The sequence below is a fragment of the Pan troglodytes genome, chromosome 1 (assembly GCF_028858775.2).
Source record: "Pan troglodytes isolate AG18354 chromosome 1, NHGRI_mPanTro3-v2.0_pri, whole genome shotgun sequence".
NCBI lineage: Eukaryota > Metazoa > Chordata > Mammalia > Primates > Hominidae > Pan > Pan troglodytes.
In genome coordinates, this window is record NC_072398.2 from 207106242 (window position 1) to 207132658 (window position 26417).

The following is a 26417-nucleotide window of genomic DNA, read 5'->3' on the forward strand; positions in this document are numbered from 1 at the left end:
GAGCATGGTGGCTCATGCCTGTAATCCCAACACTTTTGGAGACTGAGGTGGGAGGATCGCTTGAGCCCAGGAGTTCAAAACCAGGCTAGGCAACATAGTGAGACCCCCATCTATACAAAAAAATTAAAAAAAAAAAATAGCCAGGTGTGGTGGCACATGCCTGTTCTGCCAGCTAGTTGGAAGGCTGAGATGGGAGGATCACTGGAACCCAGGAATTTGAGGCTGCAGTGAACTATGATCGTGCCACTGTACTCCAGCCTGGGCAACAGAGCGAGACCCTGCCTCAAAAAATTAAAATAAAATAAAATAAAATAAACAGGAAGTGGCTGGACGTGGTGACTCACCCTGTAATCCTAGGGAGATTACACTTTGGGAGGCCAAGGTGGGTGGATCACTTGAGGTCAGGAGTTCAAGACCAGCATGGTCAACATGGCAAAACCCTGTCTCTACTAAAACTACAAATTAGCTGGAGGTGGTTGTGTGCACCTGTAGTCCCAGCTACTCAGGAGGCTGAGGCAGGAGAGATGCTTGAACCCAGGAGGCGGAGGTTGCAGTGAGCCGAGATCGCACCATTGCACTCCAGCCTGGGCAACAGAGCGAGACTTGGTCTCAAAACAAAAACAAACAAACAAAAAACAAAACACACACACACACACACACACAGGAAGCTATCACGTAAGTCAAGATTTCTGGTATCTCTTGAAAAATACAGCACAACTTCCAAATGCTTGGAATATCTGACAATTTGCCTATACTCCCAAGCAGAAAAGCTTGGCTGGAACTAAGAGGTACCTGCCCCTCTCTACTGGCCCAGATCAGGGTCTGGGGTGTGGGGCAGATACCTCTCAGCTGGGCCAGTAGAGAGGGTCAGGTACCTCTCAGCTCCAGCCAAGCTTTTCCACTTGGGTCCTGTGTTCCCCCTATTACCCACAGTCCCTACCACTCCCTATTGCCCCACACCAGGATCCATCACCCATTATGTTAATCTGCCTGTAGGCATTTGCATTTCAAAGCTCTGGCCTAGTGCTGAAGAGGCATTGGAATGGCATGTCCTTTTAGGTGATCTACTGTAATGTTGGTGCATTATCCCCATTTTACAGATAAAGAAACTTGCTTTTGGGGAAGTTAAGTGAATCAACATTTTAACGAGGCTGTATTAGAACCCAAGTCCCTTGACTCCAGGGTCTAGGCCCATGCCCCACCCTGGCCAGAGTTCGTTGTGAGAGATAACTCAACCGCAGGGGCAAGAGCATTGTGGCACCAGGGACCTGGAGGGGAAGTGGTAACAGGCACGGAAGGCCAGACCTCCTCACACTCACTCATCTGTGAGAAAGTACAAAAGCAAGAGAAAGCTGGCTTGGGGTGGCACTCAACAGGTGCTCTGAGTGGCACCCACGGCCAGGTCCTGGGAGAGGACAGAAAACAACTGGGACTCCTCAGCCCCCGGCAGCTCCTGGTGCCCAGCCACCCACAACACAACCGTGAGTAGCTTTTTTTGTTGTTTATTTTAGGCTTCTTCCTCATTCCCCAACACCTGTATTCTTTTTTGTTTGTTTGTTTGTTTTTGAGACGGAGTTTTGCTCTGTTGACCAGGCTAAAGTACAGTGGCACAATCTTGGCTCAGTGCAACCTCCGCCTCACAGGTTCAAGCGATTCTCCTGCCTCAGCCTCCTGTGTAGTTGGGATTACAGGTGCGCACTACTGCGTCTGGCTAATTTTTGTATTTTTAGTAGAGGCAGGGTTTCACCATGTTGGCCAGGCTGGTCTCGAACTCCCGACTTCAGGTGATCTGCCCAACTTGGCCTCCCAAAGTGCTGGGATTACAGGCATGAGCCACTGCACCTGGCCAAAACCTGTATTCTTACCTTATCCCTTCCCTCCAGGGACACAAGAAGCCAGGTGGGCCTGTCTGGGGCAGGGGATAGATGTCATTTCAGGACACCTGGGGTTGTGGAGGACCAGTCGCAGGAATGTTCAGGGCTGGCATCCCCCTCCTAGGACCAAGAATCAGGACTTTGGCTTTCATTTCATTACAGAGACAAGAATCACACACACAGAGATGGCCTTACTGTGTGCCAGGCGCTGCCCTAAGAGCCTTTAGTGGTTGGATTTATTTAATCCTCACAACAGCCGTATGCAGTAGGCGCTATCACTGTTGTCCACTTGATAGGTGGGGGCTAGGTGACCCACCTGAAATCATGCGGGCATTGAATGAGAGCATTGGCTTGAGCCTAGGCACTCCGGCTTCGCGGCCCACCCTTCAGCCACCAGGCTATCCTGCCTTACGAGGTGTGGACTGCAACAATAGATGGGGGCCAGGAAATGACAGGGGCTGGCAGAGGCCTTTGAGATGACCAGGTGAGTCCTGCGCTCTCATTTTATAGATGGGGAGACCACAAGGTAGTGTTAGGGGCACACTGGACTCAGGAGGCCAGGGGTCTGCTTTGGTGTAAGTTCCACTCAGCGGAGGGAAGAGCAGTATTTTCCAGTGTGCCCTGGGGTCAGCGTCCAGGTCTGAATCCCAGCTCTGCCACTGGTAGCTCGATGGCCTCAGGCAAATCACTCCATTTCTTTCCTGCTCAGCTTCCTCTTCTGAGAAATATGGGCCTGAGAAGGTCACTCACAGGCTTGTTGCGAGGGTCGACTGTCTGATGCGGGCACAGGGCGGGCAGCAGCACAGGGCTCGGGAATGGCTGTGGTGGAGAGTTTGATCTTCACCCCATCTGCTCTTGCTGTGGATTTGAGATGAGGATAAAATGAGGCCTGGCTGCTTTTCCCTGGAATGAGTGGCAAGTAGACACGTTGGCAGCATGAAAACCAGGATGGAGGCTGGGGAGAAGTTCAGGGAGACCTCAGGAGGTGGAGTCCCAATAATCCTGGCCCCAGCTCTGTAACCACCTTGTGGCTTACCAGAGTGACCCCCTAACCTGCGCTGGGCAGGTGAAGCATATCCTTTACCCTTTGGCCGGCTAAGGCCAGGATAAGGCAGTGAAGACGGGAAAATGGCAGCCTGGCTCAGCCAAGCAGAGCCCTCCAGCGCCAGCCCCCTCTCTTCCCACCTCATTTTACAGTACCAGTCACTCTTACTGCACACCCTCAGGTGTGCATAAAATGATCTTTTCTTTATTCAGTTGAAGTCACATTCAATAGGACCCTGAGCCTCATCCTACTGGGCTAGGAGGAAATTTAATCTCCAAGTGCACTGAGCTTCCCTCACTCCCATCCCCACCCATGCACATTGACCCAGAGGACACACAGAACATAAGCGTGAGGGAGGCTCCTGGGTCCTCCTACGATGGATGCCCATTGCCCAAATGGACTTGATTGTCTGAAGTCCAGCCTTGCCCACTTCCCTGGCATGCCTGGAGTCCAGATTCTTTGTAAGACCTGAAACCACTGTGTCTCATTTTGACATCCAGGATATATCACCCAGTGACTTCCCCCAGAGGTCCTGCCATCTTCCCAGAAAGCAAATTCTAGGTGCCCATGACCTCTGGTCCCCTCCCAGCCAAGGACAATCTCTCCTCTCCCCTTGGCTGTGGATGGCAGATGGACACTCTTCTCTCCCCACCCCCCACCCACGTGACCTAACCTTCTCACTGCGCTCAGGTTCTCAGGAAAGGACAGGAAGAAGGGTTGTCTTCAAATAGCTTCTGCTTCCTACTCTCACCCCTGAAAAAAGTCCCCGAGCCACGAGACACAAAGGGCACTCTGAAAAGAGACAGGCAGCCCTATCTTACAGATGAGAAAAACCAAGACTCAGCAGCAGTGTTGACTTGCTCAGTGTCACACAGCCAAGGAATAGCGGAGCCAGTGTGAGCAGAGAGTCCTGCACTGTGGGTTCAGAGCTTGTGCTATCAATCACATGGAATCACATGGAAACCCAAGTCTCCCTCATCAATTACTCAGGCAACCTGGGGCAAGTTACATCACCTTTCTGAACCTCAGTTTCTTCAACTCTAAAAATGACGCTATCATAGCATTCCCAACCTGCCTCAAAGGGGCTCTTGTTTTTTGTTTTTTGTTTTTTTGTTTTGTTTTCTTTTCTTTTCTTTCTTTCTTTTTTTTTTTTTTTTTTTTGAGACAGCGTTTTGCTCTTGTTGCCCAGGCTGGAGTATAATGGCGTAATCTCAGCTCATTGCAACCTCTGCCTCCTGGGTTCAAGCGATTCTCCTGCCTCGGCCTCCCAAGTAGCTGGGATTACAGGCATGCACCACCACGCCCGGCTAATTTTGTATTTTTAGTAGGGATGGGGTTTCTGCATGTTGGCCAGGCTGGTCTCGAGCTCCCGATCTCAGGTGATCCGCTCTTGTTTTTTTCTTAAGCGAAGATTGATGAAGCATTTACTACACATTTGAGCTCTGTGACGGTTCCTCATTAAGTCCTCACCACAGCCTAGGAGGGGGCTGCTATCACTAACCACATTTGCAAGGTGAGAAACTGAAGCTCACACAAGCTTAAGACTTGTCCAAGGGGCCGGGCATGGTGGCTCATACCTGTAAGCTTGGCACTTTGGGAGGCCCAGGCAGGAGGATAGCTTGAGCTCAGCACTTCAAGACCAGTCTAGGAAACATAGTGAGACCCTATCTCTACAAAAAAAAAAAAAAAATTAAAAATTAGCCAGGCATGGTGGCACATGCCTGTGGTCCCAGCTACTCAGGAGGCTGAGGTGGAAGGATTGTTTAAGCCTGGGGGATTGAGGCTGCAGTGAGCTATTATTGCCTGGGTAACTGAGCAAGATACTGTTTCAAAAAAAAAAAAAGAAGGAGAGAGACTTGTCCACAGTCCCATAACTGGTGGTAATGGCAAAGCTGAGACTCAAGTCCAGGTCAATCTGGATCCAGAACCAAGCCATATTGTGGTGGGAATCAAAATAGGTGAACGGGAGTGGAAATGCCTCTAGGTATGGAGATGCAGGGCAGGCTCGGGGACTCATCATCAGGGTTGTCTTTACTGTGTCGCTCGCCAGGCTGCGTTTCAGATGCCATCACATGGACAACCCGAGAACCTGCGCTGGGGAGGAAATTGGAGGGATATCATATGAATATGGCCGGCTTCTCTCCTCCCACCCCAACTGAGCAGTCCAATCCAGTCTTGTGAGGTGTCCACTCTGTGCCAAGACCCTGAGGCTCTAGCCCTTGGCCCAGGTGACTTCCTGTTTCCATGATGATCTCTGACAGACCTTCCCTGACTGTGCTTAGGCATTATCTTATGTAATCCTCACCTCGGTCCTGTAAAGGCAATTCTCTTTCTCTCCCCAAGCTATAAATGAGGACACTGAAGTCTCGGGAGAGGGCAGAGTGGGAACCCACGCACAGCCAAGGCTCTCAGTCCCCAGCTATGCTGCAGGGACCACCAGAAGAGTAAGATCAGGTCTCAGCCTTCTTCCAGCAGAACCCAGAACAGTGGAAAACTGTTCTCTTTTCCCTCCATCTCCTGGGGAGAGAAAGGATGTACTCAGTCCTCACGCCATGCAGCAAAGACCTCAAATGCCAAGGAGAGAAAATGACAGACAAGGCCAGATTAATGGGGAAGGAACTGCATAGTGGAGTTAGGGCCAAGCAGGGAGGGAAGGATTCCCCAGCAGGCGAGGGAGTGAAGGCTGCTGGGGCCCCATCCAGTCGGGGAGGATGTGGGTGAGCCCATGAGCAGAGGGGACTTCGTGGTTCGGTGTCCAGTGAGCTTCACGGCTTCTCCTCCCCTCCCCCACCTGCTCCCACTGCCCAGAGAGGAGGTCTCTGATCTCCTGCTCATACAGTGAGTCAAAGGCAGCTTTTCCCACTCCCTCACCCCCACCACCCCACCTGTCTCTCAGAGGCTCCCTTGCCTCCCTAGAGGTTGAGGCAACCCCTAAGTTCCTCTTTGAGAGCCACAGCTGCGTTCACAGTGTTGCCTCAGCCCAAATTCATTGAGTTCGTCCTCTGTGTCTCTCCCTGGGTCTGTTTGGGTCCTGGAAAATCTGATGGAGCTGGAAGCTGGGGAATAGAGCCCACTGAGAGCAAGGAAGGAGCCAGAGGGTGCTTCACTGAACTTCTGTAGCCCTCCCTCCCTTCCAATGGGCCCATTTGACAGATGAAGCCACTAAGGCTGAGACACAACAGGCAGAGACAGGAGTCAAACCCAAGTCTGTCTTCCCACTACTTTCTACCAGCTTTTCCCACTAGGGAGGGAGATGTTCCAGAAGGTTCACATCATTAGAAGGTCTTGATGCCTGTTTCCATTTTTTAAAAATTAGTGAATAATTATTGTAATATTTAAAACATTTTTTCTCAATGTGAGATCTTCCTAGGATAAGTGGAAGAATCAAATCTGGCAGGTATAGCCAGGCATCGCTTGAGCCCAGGAATTCAAGGCTGCAGTGAGCCGAGATTGTGCTACTGCACTCTAGCCTGGGTGACAGAGCAAGATCCCTATCTCAAAAATAAAATAAATATTTAAAAAGCGATAGTTGGCCAGGCACGGTGGCTCATGCCTGTAATCCCAGCACTTTGGGAGGCCCAGGTGGGCAGATCATGAGGTCAGGATATCAAGACCATGCTGGCCAACATGGTGAAACCCCGTCTCTACTAAAAATACAAAAATTAGCTGGGCATAGTGGCATGTGCCTGTAATCCCAGCTACTCAGGAGGCTGAGGCAGGAGAATTGCTTGAACCAGAGAGCCGGAGGTTGCAGTGAGCCAAGATCACGCCACTGCAGCCTGGTAACAGAGGGACACTCCATCTCAAAAAAAAAAAAAAAAAAAAAAAAAGCAGTAGTTAGTGGTGATAGAACAAACTAGCTCATGACTCACAACCAGGCAATTAATCATTCAGCTACAGCTTTGGCTGATATATGGCTTTACATCGTTTTTGCTCTTAATCTGATATCATTTAATTTATACCCTTACTGAGCCAATGATTAAAGACAGTATAAGAAACTGATATCAAAAATACAAGGAAGCTGGGTACAGTAGCTCACGCCTGTAATCTCAGAACTTTGGGAGGCTGAGGTGGGTGGATCACTTGAGGCCAGGAGTTTGAGACCAGCCTGGCCAACATGGTGAAACCCCATCTCTACTTAAAAAATACAAAAATTAGCCAGGTGTGGTGGCACACGCCTGTAATCCCAGCTACTTGGGAGTCTGAGGCTGGAGAACTGCTTGAACCCGGGCGGCAGAGGTTGCAGTGAGCCGAGATCACACCACTGCACTTCAGCCCGGGCAACAAAGCAAGACTCCACCTCAAAAAAAAGAAAAGAAAATACAAGGAAATGATGGTGTTAACTCCTCTGCAGATTTGCTTCAAGATTCTTCTTTTTTCTCTTTTTTTTTTTTTTTTTGAGACAAGGTCTCCCTCTGTCACCAGGCTGGAGCATAGTGGCGCGATCTCGGCTCACTGCAACCTCCACGTCCCAACCTCCACCTCCCAGGTTCAAGCGATTATCCTGCCTCAGCCTCCCATGTAGCTGGGATTACAGGTGCATGCCACACGCCCAGCTAATTTTTTTGTATTTTTAGTAGAGATAGGGTTTCACCATGTTGGCCAGGCTGGTCCCGAATTCCTGACCTCAGGTGATCCGCCCACCTTGCTCTCCTAAAGTGCTGGGATTACAGGAGTGTGCCACCATGCCCGGCCTGCTTCAAGATTCATAAATTACATTTATCTGATCAACTTTCTTATATGGCATATTAGAGAAATCCTACTACTTCACAACATTTCAAAGGTTGGTAAGAAGAGAGAAAGATGTATTCTGTCTTTTCCTGTACTGGGTATAAAAGAGATCTACACCTGCAAGGCATATACAGAGAGGCATGCAAATAGGGGCCTGAGACATATTTTTTCTTTTTTTTTTTTTGACACAGAGTCTCACTTTGTCACCCAGGCTGGAGTGCAGTGGTGCAATCATGGCTCACTGCAGCCTTGACCTCCTAGATTCAAGCCATCCTCTCATCTCAGTCTCTCAAGTAGCTGAGACTACAGGCACATGCCACCACTCCCAGCTAAATGAGACCTATTTTATCTTATCATATAGCAAACATAAAATTACTTTTAAGAAGTATGAATTGGCCAGGTGTGGTGGCTCACACCTGTAATCCCAGCACTTTGGGAAGTGCTAAAGCTCAAGGTGGATCACTTGAGCTCAGGAGTTCAAGACCAACATGGGCAACATGGCAAAACTCCATCTCTAAAAAAAAAAAAAGAAAGAAAGAAAGATAGGAAAACAAAAAAAAAGTTAGAGAAAAATTTTAAACAATACACTTATTGTAAATAGTACATTTTATTTAAAATCACTTCCTTTTTCATGGGCCATAGAAAATTATGAAATGGCTCGAGTAGTTTCCACTGGGGTTTGTAAAATTAAGTTTTCTATGTCCCATACATACTGTTTAATCCTCACAACAGTCCTTAGTGGAGGTATTTTCATTATTCCCATTTTACAGACAAGGACAGTGAGGCTCAAGGAGACGACGTAATTTGCACGAGAGACCACAGCTTTAATAAGGGGCAGGAGGCGGGTACAGTGGTGTGGGCCTGGAGTCCCACTGCTAGAGAGTCTGAGTGGGGGAGACAGCTTAAGCCTAGTTCTCCAAAAAACATCAGAGTGGGAGCAGAATCAGAACTCACAACTATGACTCAGGCTGCCTCTGTCTACCTATTTCCTCCTTATTCTCAGTTGGTTCCGAGGGTAAGTTCAGGACCAACTGAGAATCTGTGTTCAGAACCAACTGAGAATCTCTTTTACACAGAACAGGAACAGGAACTAGAAATCCAGGCCACCTTGCAAGTTTGGCTCCCGAGGCCTGAGATTGGCTTGATAGAGTGTCCCGTGATCCCGCTAGATCCCAAATCCCAGGCCAGAGATTGCAACATGTGTTCTTTGTTATGGTCCCAGGGACCAAAAGCCAACAGATGCACAAATGCACCTTAATTAATTCTATTATAGAGAGGTAGAAGGAACTTACAGGAGGATCAGCTCCCCAGATGTCTGGCCTATCCCTGGCTGTTCCTCGTCTCTCCGTGGCCTGAGTCCTCATGCCAGGTTTAATTCATCCATCAGCCTCTGCCCAGCTTGTCCCTTTGTCCCCTCCAGCCCCTTTGCCACCACTCACAGATCTTATCAGCCCCATGAGTCAAGCCTCTCTGCTGATGCTGGTTTCCCCAACTACAGAACAGGAGTGATACTAGTCCCCCATCATGGATTTGTTGTGTAGAATATATAAATTAATATATAAATATATATAATATATAAAGTGCAAAGATGGCTGGGTGCGGTGGCTCATGCCTGTAATCCCAGAACTTTGGGAGGCCAAGGCAGGTGGATCACCTGAGGTCAGGAGTTTGAGACAAGCCTGGCCAACATGGTGAAACCCCATCTCTACTAAAAATACAAAAGCTAGCTGGCGTGGTGTCGGGTACCTGTAATCCCAGCTACTTGGGAAGCTGAGGCAAGAGAATCGATTGAACCCGGGAGGCGGAGGTTGCAGTGAGCCGAGATGCACTACACTCCAGCCTGGGCAACAGGGCCAGACTCATCTCAAAAAAAAAAAAAAAAGAAAGAAAAGAAAAGAAAAGTTAAGTGCAGAGAATAGTGCCTGACACACGGTATACAGTAGGTGCAATTTCAGTATTAGTTGCTACTATTGTCATAATCACCAGAGTGTTTCAAGAGCTGAGCCTCCATGGCTCTCCACATCGCTTCACAAACTCCCCTGTTCTGGGAACCAGCCTGAATTGCAACCTCAACCCCCGACTGATGCAACCCTATAAGCAAACCAGAATCATGGCTGGGGCAGGGGCTCTACCCTTTGGGATCTGGCCAAACCAGGAAGAGGTAGAGTGGCCTGGAGGCAAACCACAGGTGATTCAGAATGTTCACCACGTGGTTAACCCTGTCTTACTCCTGCTTTAGAGAGAAGCCACCATGAAAAGTCCTCATCATCAGGGGACAGACCTCTCTGTTCCCTGGTTATAATGCCTTACTTTGTATGAAAGTTTCCTTTCCTACAGAGAGCACTTCATGGACAGAATGGGTGACTGGCCACTTCCAGGTGTGATTTTAACAATGCTCCTCCCACCCCTAGACAAATGCATACTTCCCGATGGCTGACAGATTTCACAGTAACAGGCTACCCTCAGGGTGAAAGAGATCCACACATGCTTATCAGTCATTTACGCTGTAATATCACAGAGCATCAAATAATTTTCTGTAGTAGACTTTCTTTGAAAGAGGGAGATAGGCCTTTTAGTTCTTGTTATAAAAATGAAGATTAGCCAGGTGCAGTGGCTCACACTTGTAATCCCAGCACTTGGAAGCAGCACCAGGTAGATCATCTGAGGTCAGGAGTTCGAGACCAGCCTGGCCAACATGGTGAAGCCTTGTCTCTAATAAAAATACAAAAAAATTGGCTGGGCATGGTGGCAGGCGCCCGTAATCCCAAGCTACTCGGGAGGCTGAGCCGGAAGAATAACTTGAACCCGGGAAGCAGAGGTTGTAGTGAGCCGAGATCGCACCACTGCCCTCCAGCCTGGGTGACAGAGCGAGACTCCAAAAAAAAAAAAAACAACCAAACGAACAAAAAAACCAGAGGTTCTGAGTGACATCACCTGGATCACAAAGGAGCTCCCTAGTGGGGCAAAGCTAAGATTCCTGTCTTCAGGCAGTGTGAACTCTGGAATCTAGTAAAGCAGAAAATCGGGAGCCCAAATGCAATTTTTTAACATTTCAAAGGGCCCCCCAGAAAGATTAGAGAGAAGTCCCCGGGAGAAAGCCGCAGGAGCCAGCTGAGCAACTAGGAGGCAGGCTCCTGTGACAGTTGCAGACCTGGGCACAGGTTTGGGTTCACATCGGGCTCTGCCCTTTTGTGCAACCTCAGACAAGTCACTGCATCTTTGCGCCTCCGTCTCCTTGTCTGCAAAACAGAGATGATGATAATAGGACCACCCTTCCTGACTTACTGTGAGGATTAATTGCATTTTACGCAACTAGCTATTGTTAAAGTGAAGCTCCCCACAATCCCATTTTCACCCTTGCATTTATGGCCTGGCAGGTTAGGTTCTGCAAGGCTGTTTCACAGATACTATGAGGAGCACTTTTGATATGTTAACCTAGGCATGCCCTTCTTACTGACGCACGTTAAAAAGAAATGCCTTTTTTTTTTGACAAAGCCTGGGGTCTCACTCTGTCACCCAGGCCGGAGTGCAGTGGCACATCACGGCTAGCTGTAGCTTCAACCACCTGGGCTCAAGTGGTCCTCCCACCTCAGCCTCCCAAGTGCCTGGGACCACAGGCATGAACCACTACCCCTGGCTAATTTTTTTTATTTGTAGAGGCGGGGTCTTCCTATGTTGCCCAGGCTTGTCTTGAACTCCTGGGCCCAAGGGCTCCTCCCACCTCAGCCTCCCAAATTGCTGGGATTACAGGTGTGAATCACTGCACCCGGACTCACTTTGAAAATTAGAAAGCAGGTTACCCTCCTTGAGGATGCTGGCATGTGTCGGAGAGAATACCTCCAACCAATCCATTAAAAAGCAGTTATTGCTGCGGCCAGGCCTGGCCCGGCTGCGCTAGGCTAGGCTCTGGCAGGATCGCAGGGGCGGGGGTGGTAGGGGCACGGGTGGCAGCCCCGCGGGTCGCAGCGCCGCCGCCGCCGCCGCCCATGAATGGTGCTGCCCCTGGCCTGCCATCACCGCCGCGTCGCTCAGCGCCCGACCTCCCTGCTTTTGCTTGCAGAGCCGCTCCCGAGGCCCCGGCGCGGCGCGAGGGCGCGGGGCGGGGGTCCACAGGCTCCGAGGCTGCCCCCGACGCCCCGCCCTCGAGGATGGCGGCGGAGCTCTACGTCCCCGCCAGCGCCGCGGCCGCGGTCCTAGCCCACAGCAACGCCGGCGCCGCCGTGGGCAGGAAGGCCGGGCAGCGCAGCCTGCACCGCGCCCGCGCAGCCCACACTTGGCAACAACCACCCGGGGAGCCCCAAATGGCGCGGTCCCCCACGCCGCGCGAGAGGAACGCGCTCATGTTCAACAACGAGCTCGTGGCCGACGTGCACTTTGTCGTGGGACCCCCGGGGGCGACCAGGACGGTGCCCGCCCACAAGTACGTCCTGGCTGTCTGCAGCTCCGTCTTCTATGCCATGTTCTACCGGGACCTGGCGGAAGTCAAATCTGAAATTCACATTCCAGACGTGGAGCCCGCAGCCTTTCCGATCCTATTAAAGTACGTGTACAGTGATGAGATCCATCTGGAAGCGGATACGGTGCTGGCCACTCTGTAGGCTGCTAAGAAGTACATCGTCCCAGCATTGGCAAAAGCCTGCGTCAACTTTCTGGGGACAAGTCTGAAAGCCAAGAACGCCTGCGTCCTGCTGTCCCAGAGCCGGCTGTTTGAGGAGCCCGACCTGACCCAGCGCTGCTGGGAGGTCATCGACGCACAGGCCGAGATGGCCCTGCGGTCCGAAGGCTTCTGTGAGATGGACCGGCAGACGTTGGAGATCATTGTCACTCGGGAGGCCCTCAACACCAGGAGGCGGTGGTCTTCAAGGCCGTCCTGAACTGGGCCAAGGCAGAGTGCAAGAGGCAGGGGCTGCCAGTCACCCCACGAAACAAGAGGCATGTTTTGGGGCGAGCCCTGTATCTGATCCGAATTCCAACCATGACCCTAGAGGAGTTTGCCAATGGCGCTGCCCAGTCAGACATCCAGACATCCTGACTCTGGAGGAGACCCACACCATCTTCCTGTGGTACACGGCCACCAACAAGCCCCGCCTGGACTTTCCCCTGATCAAGAGGAAGGGCCTCGCCCCGCAGAGGTGCCACCGATTCCAGTCTTCTGCCTACCACAGCAACCAATGCCAGTACCGCGGGCGCTGCGACAGCATCCAGTTTGCAGTGGACAGAAGGGTATTTATTGCGGGGCTGCGCCTGTGTGGGTCCAGCTCTGGGAAGGCTGAGTACAGCGTGAAGATTGAGCTCAAGAGGCTTGGGGTAGTTCTGGCTCAGAATCTGACCAAATTCATGTTGGACAGATCCAGTAACACCTTCCCGGTCTGGTTTGAACACCCGGTCCAGGTTGAACAAGACACCTTCTACATGGCCAGTGCTGTCCTGGACGGCAGCAACCTCAGCTACTTTGGGCAGGAGGGGATGACGGAAGTGCAGTGCAGAAAGGTGGCCTTCCAGTTCCAGTGCTCCTCGGACAGCACCAACGGGACTGGGGTCCAGGGTGGGCAGATCCCTGAGCTCATCTTCTATGCTTGAGGTGCCCGGGGAGGCTGCAGCAGGTCGGCGAGTGGATGGAGGGGAAATCAGAACACTAACTGCTTCTTGACACCATGAAAGGCCACACTTAACCTTGTCTCTCTTTGGCATGTAGTCAACTGAAGCTTGATTCTGTGAAGTAGGCACCTTTTCCACACAGCCAGAGCTGGGGGATTGGAGTCTGAGGCATCTCTGGTACACTGGGGTGCACGTCTCAGGTGGAGGAAGATTTAGGGCACAAGACAGGCCCCAGATCCCCTCCCAATGGCACCCATGCCACCTGCTTTGAGGGGTTGCATGTTCCTGCCACCCTCTTGGATACTAAGTGGTTCCAAGCTCAACTGTAGACCTTCACTTCAAATCTAAAATCGGCAAAAAGTCACTTAAAATAAGGGACTTCTGTAATAAAGTTGCCTACAATTTAAAAAAGAAAGAGTTACTGAGCAGTGACCATGGGTGAGGCAGGTGCACTTAAGATACGGGAGTGAACAAAACAAATAATAAGCTTTAACTCCCTTGGAGCGACCATTCTAGTGTCCTATTACTCAAATCAGTCTCCCCCAGCATTCGAGGATCAGAGATTTTAAGGACAATTTGGTTGGTTGCTGGAAACATGGCTCGGTAAAATGGTCCAAGGTGGGAAGGATAAAAATGAGATCAGGGAGGCCAGGCGTGGTGGCACATGCCTGTAATCTCAGCACTTTGGGAGGCCAAGGCGGGCGGTTCACCTGAGGTTGGGAGTTCAAGACCAGCTTGATCAACATGGAGAAACCCCATTTCTACTAAAAATACAAACTTGGCCAGGCGTGGTGGCACATGCCTGTAATCCCAGCTACTTGGGTGGCTGAGGCAAGAGAATTGCTTGAACCTAGGAGGCGGAGGTTTCAGTGAGCCGAGATTGCACCATTGCACCCTAGCCTGGGCAACAAGAGTGAAACTCTGTCTCAAAAAAAAAAAAAAAAAAAAAAAAAAAAAAAAAAAGATCAGGGAAGAGATGGTTGCCCAGAAGTATAAGAGAGACCCCATGCCCTGCCGTCTATAAGCCTCTAGGGGTTCACTTTGCCTGCCACCTAGACCTAGCCGATTCATCAAGACAGGAGAATTGCAATAGAGAAAGAGTAATTTATGCAGAGCTGGCTGTGCGGGAGACCGGAATTTTATTATTACTCAAATCAGTCTCCCCCAGCATTCAAGGATCAGAGTTTTTAAGGACAATTTGTTTGGTTGCGGGGAGCCAGTGAGCCAGGAGTGCTGATTGGCCAGGGATGAAATCACAGGGAGTCGAAGCTGTCCTCTTGCGCTGAGTCAGTTCCTGGGTGGGGGCCATAAGATCACATGAGCCAGTTTATGGATTTGGGTGGTGCCAGCTGATCCATCAAGTGCAGGGTCTGCAAAATATCTCAAGCACTGATCGCAGGAGCAGTTTAGGGAGGGTCAGAATCTTGTAGCCTCCAGCTGCATGACTCCTAAACCTTCCTTCCTTTCTTTCTTTCTCTTTCTTTCTTTCTTTCTCTCTCTCTTTCCTTCCTTCCTTCCCCCTTTCTTTCTTTTTTTTCTTTTCTTTCTTTCTTTCTTTCTGACGGAGACCCCTCTGTCGTCCAGGCTGGAGTGCAGTGACGCAATCTCAGCTCACTGCACCCTCCACCTCCCAGGTTCAAGTGATTCTTCTGCCTACCCCTCTCGAGTAGCTGGTATTACAGCATGCACCACCACACCTGGCTAACTTTTGTATTTTTAGTGGAGGCGGAGTTTCAGCATGTTGGCCAGGCTGGTCTTACCTCCTGACCTCAAGTGATCCACCCGCCTCAGCCTCCCAAAGTGCTGGGATTACAGGCGTGAACTACCATACCAGACCCTAAACCATGATTTCTAATCTTGTGCCTAATATTAGTCCTACAAAGGCAATCTAGTCCCCAGCCAAGAAGGAGGTGTACTTTGGGAAAGGGCTGTTATCGTCTTAGTTTTAAACTAAGTTTCTCCCAAAGTTAGTTCAGCCTATGCCCAGGAATGAACAAGGACAGCTTGGAGGTTAGAAGCAAGATGGAGTCAGTTAAGTTAGATCTCTTTCACAGTCTCAGTCATAATTTTGCAAAGGTGGTTTCACATCTAGGCTGCCCAACTTCTGTGGTCAGAGTCCGGCACCAGATATATGAGTCTGAATTCTGACTCTGCCATTTACAAACTTTGTGACCTCGGCAAATCCAGTCTAGCTGAGCCTCTGGTTCCTCATAGATAAGATCGTGAAAATGAGACAATCTATCTCCAAGGGCAGTTTGGAGGATAAAGGAGACAGCGCATTTCTTTGTGGTAACATTTAAAATCTACTCTTTTAGCAATTTTGATACGTGTATCATAATATCACATTGTATTCCATAAATATATACAATTATTATTTGTCCATCAAAAATAGAATGAAAACATTTAAAAATAATATATAGTACGGGCCAGGTGTGGTGGCTCACGCCTGTTATCCCAGCACTTTGGTAGGTAGAGGCGGTTGGATCACCTGAGGTCAGGACTTGGAGACCAGCCTGGCCAACATGGCGAAACCCCGTCTCTACTAAAAATACAAAAATTAGCTGGGCATGGTGGTGCACATCTGTAATCCCAGCTACTCAGGAGGCTGAGGCAGGAAAATCACTTGAACCCGGGAGGCGGAGCTTGCAGTGAGCCAAGATCATGCCACTGCACTCCAGCCTGGGCAGCAGAGTGAGACTTTGTCTCAAAAAAAAAAAAAAAAAAAAATTTGGCCAGGCCCGGTGGCTCAAGCCTGTAATCCCAGCACTTTGGGAGGCCGAGGCAGGCGGATCACAAGGTCAGGAGATCGAGACCATCCTGGCTAACTCGGTGAAACCCCGTCTCTACTAAAAATGCAAAAAATTAGCCAGGCGTGGTGGTGGGCACCTGTAGTCCCAGCTGCTTGGGAGGCTGAGGCAGGAGAATGGCGTGAACCTGGGAGGCGGAGCTTGCAGTGAGCTGAGATCATACCACTGCACTCCAGCCTGGGCGAAAGAGCAAGACTCCATCTCAAAAAAAGAAAAAAAAAGGCCGGGCCGGGTGGCTCACGCCTGTAATCCCTGCACTTTGGGAGGCTGAGGCGGGCAGATCACAAGGTCAGGAGATCAAGACCATCCTGGCTAACATGGTGAAACCCTGTCTCTACTAAAAATACAAAAAAATATATATATATATAGCTAGGTGTGGTGGCGGGTGCCTGTAGTCCCAGCTACTTGGGAAGCTGAGGCAGGAGAATGGCGTGAACTCGGGAGGCAGAGCTTGCAATGAGCCAAGATCGCACCACTGCACTCCAGCCTGGGTGACAGAGTGAGACTCCATCTCAAAAACAAACAAACACACAAAAATAAAAAAAGATATAATATGGATTTGAACAACAACAGAAAAGGACACAGTGCTTGTAAAAGGCCTTTCACAGTGCCTGCCACAAAGGAAGCACTCAGGAGAGAGTGGCAAATTTATTTTCTTCACATAGTTAAACCACAACAACATATTGCAACAGTTTGCATGCTGAAGCAGAGATAAGAATCCAGCTGCCTTCTCATAAACCAGACAATTAAAGAGATTTGCCACAAAAAGTTATTTTCATTTAAAAATATGTTACTTCAGGGCGGGCGTGGTGGCTCATGCCTGTAATCCCAGCACTTTGGGAGGCTAAGGCGGGTGGATCACAAGGTCAGGAGTTCAAGACCAGCCTGGCCAACATAGTGAAACCCTGTCTCTACTAAAAACACAAAAATTAGCCAGGTGTGGTGGTCCCAGCTACTCAGGAGGCTGAGGTGGAAGAATTGCTTGAAACTGGGAGGCAGAGTTTGCCTTGAACCGAGATCGCACCACTGCACTCCAGCTTGGGTGACAGAGTGAGACTCGGTCTCAAAAAAAAAAAAAATTCTATTAACATGCAATAGGATTATTAATTTTTTTTAAGTTCTCAGTTTTAGTCTCTAATACAGCAAGTACTAATAGGTGTAACCTACATCAACAAAAGCTCTTTATTGCCAAGGTAACTTTTAAGACGGTAAAGGGTCGCTGAGACCACGAAGTTTGAGAACTTCTGCCCCAGGCTTTCGTGATCTGCCTTTCTCACGCCAGCTCTTTTGCAATCTGACAACACCCGTTTTCTGCCCCATGTGATTAATTGCATAACTGCCATGTTTGAAGGACCTTTTGAGAGCTCATCAAAAAACCACTCCTGGCAGGGTGCAGTGGCTCACACCTGTAATTCCAGCACTTTGGGAGGCTGAGGTGGGTGGATCACCTGAGGTCAGGAGTTCAAAACCAGCCTGGCCAAAATAGTGAAACCCCATCTCTACTAAAAATAGAAAAATGGTGGCAGGCACCTGTCATCCCAGCTATTTGGGAGGCTGAGGCAGGAAAATTGCTTGAAGCTGGAAGGAGGCAGCTGCAGTGAGCTGAGATCTCGCCACTGTATTCCAGCCTCCAGCCTAGGTGACAGAGCAAGACTCTGGAAGAAAAAAAAAAAAAACACTCCTGGTGCAGATGGACCTACTGAGAAGGAGGCTATTGTGCCTGAGGTTACACAGCCATCAGTTCCACCTGGGACTGGAACCAGCATCCTTCCTATCTCCTTAATCCAGGGCTCTCGTCATGACGGCAAGCTAGCAGGTGCTCCCTGGCACAATCTCAGCTTCCTGTTCTTTCATCTCTAAAAGTCTTGAGTGGAGACAGGGTCTTCCCCCTCTGCTTTCCTGTCCCACCCTTCCCTCCTGCCTCTCATCTCCCTCTTTGACACTCCTCCTACCAGCCCAAGGGCACAATAGAGATGACATCGTCACTCTCATTGGTTACCAACTAGCAAAGAACTTGAGAAAGTGAGGATAAAGCTCTAATGTGTTCACATATATAGCATCTATATAAGCTGCCATTCGTGGAGGGCTTAGTGTGTGGCAGGCACTGTATTAGGCCTGAGCTAACTCAATTAGTCTTCATGCCTCCCCACCACTGATGAGACAAGTACTACTTGTTACTCCTGTTTTATGGATGAGGAAACTGAATGAAAGAGATGAATGAAGTGAGTGTCTTTACTTGAGAACAAAAAGCTAATAGTACTTGGCAGAGCCAAGATTGGAACTCAGTGCTATCTGACTCCAAAGCCCAACAGCCTGATGGGTAAATCCTTGTCGGTGAGAAGGTCCAGACTCCACCAGTAAGGTGGGGAAAGGACTAAAGTCTAGGGCCTGGCAGGGTGTGGTGGCTCATGCCTGTAATCTGAGCATGAACTTTGGGAGACCAAGGCGGGAGGATCACTTAAGGCCAGGAGTTTGAGACAAGCCTGGGTGATATAGTGAGACCCCATCTCTACAAAAAGTAAATAATAATAACAATAACTCAAGGCCAGCTAATGGTAGCAATGAAGGCATTACTGAGAAAAAATGGTCAGAAAAATAAAAGTCAAAAAGAGAGAGAAAATAGATGGGATTTGCCCCTGGAAATAAAGACAAAAGATTGTGCGTGGTATCAGGGCCCCTCACCCTATGCAGAGTCATGCATTCAATCCTGCCTCTTTACCAATCTGACCTTGTCATGACACAAGGACTCAAGTCCTGGCCGGGCACGGTGGCTCACGCTGTAATCCCAGCACTTTGGGAGGCCGAGGAGGGCGGATCAAGAGGTCAAGAGATCAAGACCATCCTGGCCAACATGAAACCCCATCTCCACTAAAAATACAAAAAATTAGTTGAGTGTGGTGGCGCGCACCTGTACTCCCAGCTACTCGGGAGGCTGAGGCAGGAGAATCTCTTGAACCCGGGATTTGGAGGTTGCAGTGAGCTGAGATCACGCCACTGCACTCCAGCCTGGTGATAGAGCGAGACTCTGTCTCAAAAAAAGAGAGAGAAAAAAAAGGACTCAGGTCCTGGCTTTGTCCGCCACTTGCTATGGGTTTTTGGGCAAAGGACTTGCCCCCTCTGAATCTATTTGCTCATGGAATAGTTGAGCAAAACCTGCCTCACATAATAGCCGTGAGTCTTCCCAGGCTGTGTAAATTGTCAAGTATGTTATGAATGTAAGCATTATTAGTCCATTCTCTAAAAGAGAAGTTGCTGAATTATAAAATAATTGAAAGAGGAAGAAGATATTTGGAAAGACTCAACAAAACTGTCCTGTTGGCAGATTTCTTTTCTTTTTTTTTCTGAGTTTTGCTTTGTCACCCAGGCTGGAGCACAGTGGCGTGACCTTGGATCACTGCAACCTCCACCTCCTGGGTTCAAGCGATTCTCCTGCCTCAGCCTCCAAGTAGCTGGGATTATAGGCACATGCCACCATGCCTGGTTAACTTTTTTGTATTTTTAGTAGAGATGGGGTTTTGCCATGTTGGCCAGGCTGGTCTCAAACTCCTGACCTCAGGTGATCCGCCCCCCTCAGCCTCCCAAAGTGCTAGGATTAGAGGTGTGAGCCACCATGCCCGGCAGTGTTGCAGATTTCTAATTAGTCAGTTAATTTACCAAGTATTTGTTTGGAGATGGGAGGGGAGAATGCAAAGCAACTGGATGGGATCCTAGTTTTCAAATAAATGGACAACAGAGTGGATTCCCAATGTCCCCAACAAGTTTCTTTTTCTTTCTTTCTTTCTTTTTTTTTTTTTTGAGACAAAATTTCACTCTGTTGCCCAGGGTGGAGTACAGTGGCAGGATCGTGGCTCACTGCAGCCTCTGTTTCCCAGGTTCAAGTGATTCTCCTGCCTGGCTGATTTTTTTTTTTTTTTTTTATAATACAGATGGGCTTTCACGGTGTTGGCCAGGCTGGTCTCGAACTCCTGACCTCAAGTGCTCCACCATCTTGGCCTCCCAAAGTGCTGGGATTACAGGTGTGAGCCACTGTGCCTGGCCAACTTTCTTTCCCTCCCTTCCTTCCTTCCTTCCTTCCTAGCTTCCTTCCTTCCTTTTATTAAAAAAAAAATTTTTTTTTGAGACAGAGTTTCACTTTTGTTGCCCAGGCTGCAGTGCAATGGCATGATCTCAGCTCAGTGCAACCTCCACCTCCCAAGTTCAAGTGATTCTCCTGCCTCAGCCACCCGAGTAGTTAGGATTACAGGCGAGCCACAACGCCCAGTTACTTTTGTATTTTTTACTGTAGGGATGAAGTTTCACCATGTTGGTCAGGCTGGTCTTGAACTCCTGACCTCTGGTGATCCACCCACCTCGGCCTCCCAAAGTACTGGGATTACAGGCGTGAGCCACTGTGCCCAGTCTCTCTTTTTTTTTTTTTTTAATTTGAGACAGGGTCTGCTCTGTCACTCAGGCTAGAGTGCAGTGGTGTGATCACGGCTCGCTGCAGCTTCACTCTCCTGGGCTCCAGCAATCCACCACCTCAGCTTCCTGAGTGGCTGGGACTACAGGCACACAACACCATGCCCAGCTAATTTTTGTATTTTTTGTAGAGATGGAGTTTCATGTTACCCGGGCTGGTCTCTAAGTCCTGGGCTCAAGTGATCTGCCCACCTCAGCCTCCCAAAGTGCTGGGACTACAGGTATGAGCCACGGTACCCAGCCCCCAGAAAGTTTCTTAACATTCCTGAGCCCCAATTTCTTCATCTATAAAATACGGAAAATAATAAGATTCTTGAAGGGTTGTTTTGAGATTTAAATGAGATAATGTGTAGAAAGTGCTAGCACAGTGCCAAGCACTCATCGTTATCCCCCAATCTTCTTTACAAATGGCAATACTGGGACAAGAGAGAGTAGGTGGCTTCTGGATAGATCCAGCTGGTGCCAGAGCCAGGGCTCAAACCCTGATCACCTGAGATTCCAAACTCAGGACCGTTTTCTTTCCACCACATCCAACACTCTTGATAGTTCAATCAGGCAACAAATCTCCTGCTTAATTAGTTTTAAATAATTATTTAATCTGCACATACAGAACATAGGGATTAGTTTCCCCATTCACAGAGGAAGAAACTGAAGCTCAGAGAGTTTGAGTAACTTTCCCCAAGGTCACACAGCCTATCAGTGGCCGACCTGAGATTTGAACTCAGTGATGTTTCCTTCTAAAGCCTTGGCACTTAACCTTGACTAAAGTGGAAAGAGGCCTCAGACATCATTTAGCTCTGCTCTGCCCAGGAGAGAGGCTGGAGATGATGACACAGAAGGAAGGTCCAGGAAAGGTCTGGGGAGAATGAGTGAATCTAGACAGCCTGGGTGGGGGTGATGAATGGTGAGTGGACAGCAGGCTGGGGATGGAATCCTTCAGCCCCACAGGGAAGACTGAGTTTCTCTGATAACCCGTAGACATTTGAGAAAGGAACTATAGATAGAAGACCTTAATAACAATCCTTTGCTCTTAACCTATACATTACACATTCTTTCCTTTTATTTTTTTTGAGACAGAGTCTCGCTCTGTCGCCCAGGCTGAAGTGCAGTGGTGCGATCTCTGCTCGCTGCAACCTCCACCTCACAGGCTCAAGTGATTCTCCTGCCTCAGCCTCCCAAGTAGCTGGGATTACAGGCACCCGCCTCTACTCCTGGCTAATTTTTGTAGTTTTAGTAGAGACAGGGTTTCACCATGTTGGCCAGGCTGGTTTCTAACTCCTGACCTCAAATGATCCGCCTGCCTCGGCCTCCCAAAGTGCTGGGATTACAGCATGAGCCACCGCCCCCAGCCTACACATTCTTTCCTTAAAAAGACTAGAGGTGGCTACGTTATAAATTGGGGCAGTTAAAATAAAAGCAAAGCATTAGAAACCACTAAAAGGAGCAATAAATAAATCAAGAACCGACCTTGAATGGCCCTGTGACTGCACTTCCACACTGCATTGAGCTCTGGGCTTGCTGGCAGCCAAGGGAAAAAAAAGCACAGAAGTGGATCTGAAGAAGGCTGCTTTTCTCCTAATAGACATTCATTGATTCTATAAATCCATTTTAAATATTTAGATGCTTACTTTGTGCCAGGCTTCATGCCAGTTGAGGTGCTGGAAACCCCAGGAGGAATTTATTAAAGGAATTGACTCAGGAAACAACTCCTTTGCCAGCCCTTTTCATCTCTCCTCTAGGAAAGCTTCCATATTTTGCCTTATATCAATAAACCTCCCCTGGGACCTATATCACTAGAGAGATTTTAAGTTCCTTCCCTGCCCAGTGCTGTCCCACCTCCCCTGCCAAACCCATTTTAGGAGTGACTGTCCTGGTGGCCTGTTCACAAGGTCAAGAACCTGGGCAGGCACCATCCTTCTAGTTCACACTCTGCTTCAGGGCTGCTGCTTGTGGTTCCAACCTCTTTCTGCAAGTCTGGTTCTCCGGGCCAGGAACACTAGGGTGAGAAATACGGTCAGGCTCAGGAGGCACAAGGACTTGGAGTGGTGAGAAGTGTCTGTCATGGGCTTGGGATTGAGGAGTGGGAGCTTGAGGCCATCAAATTGCCTTGCCTGGCTGGGCTGAGTTCCATCTCCCCAAGACTGTTTTGCTCAGCTCTGGCTGCTATCAAAAGACCTCCACCAAGAGTCTACTGTGGGGATACCATTGTGCTAGGAGACACTTTTTTGAGCAAGTGAGATACAAAGATGACTCCACTCCCAGACCCAGATATTACTCACAAGACAAGGAGCTCACAATCCAGGAAGCAAGATGTGGAATGGACACATACAATACAAGGTAGACAGTGGTCTGTGCAGTAAGACTCAATAAAGGGAGACCAGAGAATGCTTCTTGGAGGAGGTGGGTTTTGCTATCAAAGTAGTTATAAAAAGAGGTAAGATTTGGGCTTTTTTTTTTTTTTTTTTTTTGAGATGGAGTTTTGCTCTTGTTGCCCAGGCTGGAGTGCAATGGCACGATCTCGGCTCACTGCAACCTCTGCCTCCCAGATTCAAGCAATTCTCCTGCCTCAGCCTCCCAAGTAGCTGGGATTACAGGCGCCCACCACCACACTTGGCCAATTTTTGTATTTTTAGTAGAGGTGGGGTTTCACCATGTTGGCCAGGCTGGTCTCGAACTCCTGACCTCAGGTGATCTGCCTGCCTTAGCCTCCCAAAGTGCTGGGATTATAGGTGTGAGCCACTGTGCCTGGCCTGATTTGGATTTTCAGTATAATTCATAGGCGCACACACACACAAAAGATTTGGTCAAAAAACCCCACAGTCTACAGTCCCAAATCCCAGAAAACTTTATTACAACTGCAATCAAGGGCTACAAAGAACAGAGGGAGGTCAGCCAGGAGCAGTGGCTCACGCCTGTAATCTCAACACTTTGGGAGGCTGAGGTGGGCAGATCACTTGAAGTCAGGAGTTCGAGAACAGGCTGGCCAACATGGTGAAACCATGTGTCCACTAAAAATACAAAAAATTATCCAGGTGTGGTGGCTCACGCCTATAATCCCAGCTACTTGGGTGGCTGAGGCACAAGAATTGCTTGAACCTGGGAAGTTGAGGTTGCAGTGAGCTGAGATCACACCACTGCGCTCCAGCCTGGGCAACAGAACAACAATCTGTATTCAACAACAACAAAAAAAAAAGAAGACCAGAGGGGGACTAAGAGAAGAAATGTGGAAGGAAAGCCCCATGGCTGAACACAGCAGCAGGGGCCCAGCCAGCTGGGCAGCAGGTCAAGAGGGTCACTTTGATCTATTTCTTTTTTTTTTTTTTGAGACAGAGTCTCACTCTTGTTGCCCAGGCTGGAGTGCAGTGGCGCGATCTCGGCTCACTGCAAACTTCGCCTCCTGGATTCAAGCAATTCTCTTGCCTCAGCCTCCCGAGTAGCTGGGATTACAAGAGTGCACCACCACGCCCGGCTAATTTTGTATTTTTAGTAGAGATGGGGTTTCACCATGTTGGCCAGTCTGGTCTCAAACTCCGGACCTCAGGTGATCTGCCTGCCTCGGCCTCCCAAAGTGCTGGGATTATAAGCGTGAGCCACCTCACCCAGCGGGTCTGTTTCTGATGGGTCATTCTTGCAGGTTGAACAAGTTTTCCAAAATATGGTGGTTTGTCCTCAGTGGTGGCAAAGTGTCAGCTGAGAGTAAGTAGGGATTGTTCTATCTGCCTTGGCTCTCAGGCGAAGGTCAGGCATGGCTGGAGGACAGAATCCTTTTCTTCTTCTTTTCTTTTCTTTTTTTTTTTTTTTTTTTTTTTTTTTTTTGAGACAAGGTCTCGCTCTGTAGCCCAGGCTAGAGCACAGTGGAACAATCACTACTTACTGCAGCCGTGACTTCCTGGGCTCAAGTGATTCTCCCGCCTCAGTCTCCCCAGTAGCTGGGACTACATACATGCACTACTGTGCCCAGCTAATTTTTGTATTTTTTGTAGAGATGGGGTTTTACCATGTTGGCCAGGCTACTCCTGGGCTCAAGTGATCCACCTGTCTCTGCCTCCCAAAGTGCTGGGATTACAGGCAGAGACCCCATGCCTGGCACAGAATCCTGTAAGAATCCTATAAACTAACTCTGTTAAGCATCTCCTGCCTTTGATTAGATACCTACTGTAAACCAGGTACAGTGCCATGAATTTGGTAAACTTGGATCATTAATCTGTATAATCATGTGATATGGATAGTATTTCTCCCAGTTTACAAGTGAATGAAACAGAGGCTCAGAGAGGTGCAGTAAGGTGCCCAAGGTCACACATCCTGAAAGTTGCAGAGCTGAATTTTAATGCAGGAAGGTCTGGTTCCCAAACCTGTGACATTGTGATCCAACATGCTAAGTTTCCTGGAGGAGACCTTGGGAATCACCTCCATCAATCCAACTGCTTTGAAGATGAGAAAAGAAAGGCCCGGATGGTCAGGCAAGGTGGCTCATGTCTATAATCCCAACATTTTGGGAGGCTGAGGTGGAAGGACTGCTTGAGGCCAGGAGTTTGAGACCAGCCTGAGCAATATAGCAAGACACTATCTATATTTTTTTAATAGAAATCAAAGAAAGAAAAGAAAGGCCTTAGATAGGAAAAGGGACCTGCCTAAAGTCACTCAGTAGCAGGACAAGGACTAGAACCTAGGCTTCCCTACTCCCAGTTGGGGATAAAAACGGTGAGGCTTGTGGCATCAAATCTCAGCTTCCCACTGTAGGTGTGGTAGCCACAGGCAGGGTATCATTCTCCTCCTTACCTCCAGCTCTGAGAGATTTAAACACAGCAGCAACGTGGGGCCAGCCGCTACTGTGGCTTCTTTCACTTCACGCTTTCACTTCAGGTTAGAAAAACCCCCAGGCACACCTTTTCTGAGCAGTTTCTCAGGTCCCAAGGTTCCCTTCCCAGATGCTCAGTATGAACCAGGCTCTAGGCTGCAGCCCCTAACACCAACCCCACCATGGACGCTCCCTGTGTGAAGTGCCATATGGTTTCTGAACAGTGGTATTTTTGTTAGGTGAAGAAAGCACTTGGTCATGGTGGTTCACTTTTTTCTTTTTCTTCTTCTTTATTTATTTATTTATTTTTGAAACTGAATCTAGCTTTATTGCCCAGGCTGGAGTGCAGTGGCGCAATCTCAGCTCACTGCAACCTCTGCCTCCTAGGTTCAAGTGATTCTCGTACTTCAGCCTCCCGAATAGCTGGGATTACAGGCACCTGCCCCCACTCCTGGCTAATTTTTGTATTTTTAGTAGACAGGGTTTCACCGTGTTGGCCAGGCTGGTCTCAAACTCCTGACCTCAAGTGATCTGCCCTCCTCGGCCTCCCAAAGTGCTGGGATTACAGGCGGGAGCCACCGCGCCTGGCCTTTTTTCTTTTTTAATCAGGCAGCCCAGAATAGGTTCAGAAAGACTCCCGCTTCTCTTTTACTCTTACATCTGTACAGCATCAGGTCACAAAATGTTTTTGCATGCATCAGTGATTCTTAATATTCAGAACTCTGCTGGCACACTGATAAAAAGTGTGAATCCTTCTACCCCAACCAAAACATGCACAGACATAAAGTCTTAAATATGCCTCGAAAGGACCGATACTCCCATCCAAGCCTACCCATGGACCCAGGGTAAGAAGCTATGATGGAGGTCATCAGCCCATTTGGCATCTCAAGGAGAATGGCACAGGTATTGTTACTGTCATTTTACAAATGAGAAAAGAAAAGGGGCTCAAAATGTTGAAGGGACTTGCCCAAAGTCACCTGATGAGCCATGGTGGAGGTGGAACTAGAACACTCTTCACTGTGGCAAACACTAAGTCTGTCTCTGTTGCGGGAAATTAAGGAACCAGAGAGACCGAACGGAGTGCAGGAAAGTGTCTATTTAAGGTG

At 49.0% G+C, this 26417-nt stretch overlaps 1 protein-coding gene and 1 pseudogene across 3 annotated transcripts in view; both read left to right on the plus strand.

Moving 5' to 3' along the window:
- Positions 1 to 1064: 1064 nt before the first annotated feature.
- The window catches only part of CNR2 (cannabinoid receptor 2), a 45170-nt gene continuing 19817 nt past the window's right edge, over positions 1065 to 26417 (plus strand). The window contains exon 1 of one of the 3 annotated variants that reach the window (XM_001166334.6): positions 1065 to 1481. The gene's annotated coding sequence lies outside the window, so the exon portion shown is untranslated. The remainder of the gene's footprint in view (positions 1482 to 26417) is intronic. The other 2 variants (XM_063784774.1, XR_010147731.1) reach the window with 2 other exon arrangements.
- Positions 1396 to 13663, plus strand: LOC100615115 (BTB/POZ domain-containing protein 6-like; annotated as a pseudogene).